The following is a 5,715-nucleotide window of genomic DNA, read 5'->3' as shown; positions in this document are numbered from 1 at the left end:
CCCCTGTTCCATATGCCACACTGTGCGCACAGCGCTGCAGCGCAGCCAACTGGCGGTCGGCAAACAAGTTTGCTGCAACATGTTGCATGTTGCATGTGGTGCAATGTTGCATTTCTCTCATTGATTCTGTGAGTTGTTCTTCTTCCTCCTTGCAAGCAGTTTCGTCTACAATGTTGCAACAACAAAACTTCATCAAAATATTTACTCCTTATTATTTGTGTTGTTGTTGTTTTTTCCCATCACTTACAATGCGCTATCGAACTTGTTGCTAGCAATGCATCCCTACCGTGCAACATGTTGCTTCATGCTTTTGGTATGGGAATATTGTGAAATATTTGAAACATTGGTTTGCTGACTTTTTCGCTCCCGTGTTCCACATTTTTTGTATATAGTGCGTGTCTCTGTGTGTGTGTCTTCGTTTTTTGTTGTTGTCATTGCTTGTTTTTGCTGATTTTTCTATAGTTTGGTATGTTTTTATTTGGATTTTGTTGTGAATTTGTTCATCATGTTCTAGTTTGGACAGCAGCAGCAGCAGCAGTTGGCGCTTTCCTTCTGGGTATAGTGGGTCATATTTGGTAAAATGTTGGTGTTATTCTTTCCTTCGCTTGTAATGTATATTATGTATTTTTATAAATACTTATCTCATCTTATTAAAATCATCTGTCCTTCTATTATCCAGGTAATTAAGTTTATTAAAAAATTCAATATTTTTTTCATTATATGATACGATTTTATTTTCTTCTTCTTCTTCTTCTTGACTGGCGTAGACACCGCTTACGCGGTTATAGCCTAGTCCAAAACAGCGCGCCACGTATCCCTCCTTCTGGCAGTTTGGCGCCAATTGGTTATACCAAGCGAAGCCAGGTCCCTCTCCACCTGGTCCTTCCATCGGAGTGGAGGACTCCCTCTTCCTCGGCTTCCACCAGCGGGTACTGCATCGAATACTTTCAGAGCTGGAGCACTTTCATCCATTCGAACAACATGACCTAGCCAGCGTAGCCGCTGTCTCTTTATTCGCTGGACTATGTCTATGTTGTCGAATAACACATACAGCTCATCGTTCCATCGTCTGCCGTATTCGCCGTTGTCAATGTTTAAGGGACCATAAATCTTCCGCAAAACCTTTCTCTCGAAAACTCCTAGTGCCGTCTCATCGGATGTTGACATCGTCCACGCTTCTGCACCGTAAAGTAGGACGGGAATGATGAGAGACTGGTAGAGTTTGGCTTTTGTTCGTCGATAGAGGACTTTACTTTTCAATTGCCTACTTAGTCCATAGTAGCATCTGTTGGCAAGAGTGATTCTGCGTTGGATTTCCAGGCTGACATTGTTATATATGATAAATTTTATTTGGGATAGTTAAAATTTTCAAATTTAGGATTGTACACCGTTTTGTTCGACAACTTGTTGAAATTTTGAAGATCATCATTTTCACAAGCTTCTCTTGAGGCAATTTTTCCATCAACAAAATCCTTTTCCATAGACAGAAACATGTAGTAACGACTTGGTGTCGGGTTCAGACTATAAGATTATCTCCCAACCAAGCTGCCAGGACTTCTGGCATCAATATTGACTCGCGATGGAATACAATTTCCCCCCCTATTGACCAAAGCTGACCGCTTCTGTGTGATTAATTTCTTCAGATGGTCTAATTAAGAGTTTGGTTATATCGGAGCAGCTGATAGTAGCAGATGTTCTGCCAAACACACGAAACACATACCAAAACTTTCTGACCGTCAATCCTGGCTTGGCCATCGTTTGTGCCGGCTCACGGCTATTCGACCTTTCGCTTGAGGTTGTCGTAAATTATCATTAAACAGCCGATTCAAAAATGGCTAAATTTTTAACCGTAGATGGAAAGTCGGTCCATGCTTTTTATTTTGCGGTACTTGTATGACACCCATGCATTGAAATTGGAATTTTCAGTATTTTTTTTTTTGCTGTTAAATCGTGTTATTTTACAAAAGTAATAATATGGGATTATAACACAATGTTTTGACTTGAAGTCATGAAAATGTGAAAAACAAGTTTTAGCTGTTTGTGTTGACCCAGTTTCCAAAAAGGTCCTTGCGGTGACAGTCATAAGTCCTTGGAGATTAATTTAAAATCAATCGGATAAGAAAAATTAGTTTTATGAATAGGTAATCCTGAGAGTGTTCGAATTTTTTTTTTTCAAAATTATCAAAATGATGGTTTTAAGAAATTTTTTTCTAGATTTTCAGAAAAAACTCAACAGTTATTTTTTTTTTTGAAAATCGAAAAGTTTTTAAAACAAAAACAGCTTCGATCAGACCCAGGGCTATTTAGATAAAAGCTTTATACAGCTTCATTAAAATTCACTGAGCGGTTTTCAGGTTACAGTTGTCACCAGTTCAATTTGAATAATTTTGAGGCAAATGGATTTAAAGTTTCCCACTAGCGTTTTGGATTGACCGAGAGTTCTTTCGTTATTTGTCGAATAACTCTAAAAGTAATTATCGGATCAACTTAAAATTTTCAGAAAATATTTTTAAGATATCACACTTAACGAAAGTGCAAAAAAAAAGATTTTTTTTTTAATCCTGACTACTCCCTACAAAGGGTTCCAAATGGTTTCTGTGCTATGTTTAGTATCTGGCTAATCGAAACAGTGCGAACAAAACGATCGGACTCGGAGAACGAAATTTTCGAAAATTTATCTTCCAGGGCGTGTTGCATCTTTGACATATAAACGAAATTTGACCTTTGACCTCTTTAATTTTTGATCTTACAAAAACTGCGGTGTGTTTCTTTATTTTGTAATAGAGTTTATCTTCACTAAAAACATATTATTGTTAGCCAAATTAAATCAACTCGGCTACCCCTTGAGCTACCCTGATTTAGAACAAATTTGATCCAATAATAAAATTTTGTCAATTTTTTTTTAAATATCGTGTTCTCATAAAATATCATTCATTATCAGTATTCAAGAACTATGTATTTCTAGAAAAAAATATAATAATGTTTCAAAGCACTCCCAACCTTAAAATAACACACTGTAAACACTTCTTTTCAGCTACTCGTTGATTCGGTTTATTATTGTGTGTTGCATGCGTTCGTACGTATGCATTCGTATGTCTGTATGTATGTGCGGCTGCACGAGCGCTATGTAAGCATGCCGTTGTGCGCTGTTCCATTTTTTCTTCCTCTTTCAACATTCGCATCCCGCTCTGTTCCCATTCCAGCGCCGTACGACATATTTCCCGCAACGACACAGTCATACAAACACACACACACTGATACATGCATCTACCAACACATACATGCAACCAACTGTATTTGCCGGTGGGCAATTGTATTGGTTCGTTCGCTGCGTCATTCGCTTTTTGCATGGAGGTTTGGCTGTTCGGTTCGAACGGTATAAACCGTTGATACAAATGTCGGATATACATGTGTGTGTGTGTGTGTTTTTATGTTTGTATGCTCTTGCATTTGTATGAAGTCACCTATTTTGGTGTCAACGCTGCTGCGCGTTGTGTTTTTTCGATAGTTGCAGCGATTTGGAGTTTGATGGAGTTGTTGGTGTTAAATGCATTATGGTTGGTATTGGTGTTTGCTGTGCAGTTTTTTGTTGTTGTCATGCTGTACAGTTGTTGTAATTAAATAATTTTAATTTTTTTCTTAAAAAAAATTGAAAAATTGATTAGGGGTTACAAATGGTAAAAAATATTTTGTTGTTTTTGTATTTTTTTTTTTTATTTTATTAATTATTTTTCTTAAATAAAAATTTAAAATTTTTTAGGGGTTAGAAAAAAATATTTTTGAATATTTTGTTGTTTTTGTAATTTTGTAATTTTTTTTTAATTTTATTAATTTTTTTTTTCTTAAATAAAGCTTGAAAAATTGTTTAGGGGTTAGAAATGGTAAAAAATATTTTTAAATATTTTGTTGTTTTTGTAATTTTGTAATTTTTTTTTTTAAGTTTTTTTCTTAAATAAAGCTTGAAAAATTGTTTAGGGGTTAGAAATGGTAAAAAATATTTTTAAATATTTTGTTGTTTTTGTAATTTTGTAATTTTTTTTAAACTTTGTTTCTTAAATAAAGCTTGAAAAATTGTTTAGGGGTTAGAAATGGTAAAAAATATTTTGTTGTTTTTGTAATTTTGTAATTTTTTTTAAACTTTGTTTCTTAAATAAAGCTTGAAAAATTGTTTAGGGGTTAGAAATGGTAAAAAATATTTTTGAATATTTTGTTGTTTTTGTAATTTTGTAATTTTTTTTAATTTTATTAATTTTTTTTTCTTAAATAAAGCTTGAAAAATTGTTTAGGGGTTAGAAATGGTAAAAAATATTTTTAAATATTTTGTTGTTTTTGTAATTTTGTAATTTTTTTTTTAAGTTTTTTTTTTAAATAAAGCTTGAAAAATTGTTTAGGGGTTAGAAATGGTAAAAAATATTTTGTTGTTTTTGTAATTTTGTAATTTTTTTTTAAATATTTTTTCTTAAATAAAGCTTGAAAAATTGTTTAGGGGTTAGAAATGGTAAAAATATTTTTAAATATTTTGCTGTTTTTGTAATTTTTTTTTTGTATTTTATTAATTTTTTTTAATAAATAAAATTGTTTAAGGAATTTTTTAAATTTTATTATTTTATATAAATTTTGTTTTAATAATATTTTTTTATTTTAAATTTTCATCCATCAACCAAAATATCTGCTCTCTTCCAATTCGCTGTTTCGTTACATCCTTTTGCCAATTATTTTTGCTGTTTCATTGTTGTTGATTTCTTTGGTTTTGTTTTTTTTCTTGCATTTTTCCACTGTTTCCCACTCTCTTTGACTTTTTCAAATTTCAATTATGTTATTGTTGTTGTTGCAAAAATGCACTAGCAACTGCAACTACCCTCTACGTGCGCGCTTCTCTTGCATTTTTCGCAGCACTATCATCATTTCCATCCCTTCTAGCCATTTTTGCTATTCTATTCTATTATTGTGGGTTACTTACATACATATTTTTGTTCATCTCTCTTTTTGAATGTTATTCGAATGTTGTCATTTCGATTTCTTCTCATTTTGCTCGTTGCCTTTCCTCAGCCATTTGTGCTGTTGGCATTATTTCTATGTGTGTGTTGTTGTTGTTGGTATATAGCAATTTTTTTCGATTTTATCTATGCAGTCATCCCGAAATTCGCTCACAAAAGTAGTTGTGTGTTGGTATATAGACACATATATACAAATGTATGTTTATATTCTATAGCCAGTTCATCAGTCAGTTGGCAACTGCATTCATATCCTTGCAAGTGGGCGTGTCAATCTGCTTTACAGCATCATAAAAAGTTAACAATTGGAATTTGATTACCTTAACTGTTGCTTTACCTGTTACCTATTTTCTTTCGTTTACTTTTGTTCTTTCAGCTAAGGATATTGGTTAGGTAATTTCGAAGACAAGAAAAAAATACAACAACAATAAAAATATAGAGCAACATCATTACTATGTTCTAATTAATTACTTCTTATTTATTTATTAATGATTTTGGTATTCTTTGCTGGATGAGAGAGTTCTAAGAGATCTGCAAATGTTGATACTTCGTAAATCGGGGAATTATGACGTGAAATAGCGGTCAAATTTTCTCCAGTTTTTCTTTAAAGAATCTTCACTTCATATATCCTTTTAAGGCTTAGCAAAAAATAACAAAAAAGGAATCGAAAAGTACTTTGTGCCATATTCTTTCAAATTACTCCGAGCAGTCTTCGATTTCT

The sequence above is a fragment of the Zeugodacus cucurbitae genome, chromosome 4 (genome assembly GCF_028554725.1).
Source record: "Zeugodacus cucurbitae isolate PBARC_wt_2022May chromosome 4, idZeuCucr1.2, whole genome shotgun sequence".
In the NCBI taxonomy this organism is placed as follows: Eukaryota; Metazoa; Arthropoda; class Insecta; order Diptera; family Tephritidae; genus Zeugodacus; species Zeugodacus cucurbitae.
The sequence above is the reverse complement of the archived record's forward strand: the minus strand, read 5'-3'. Positions refer to the sequence as shown.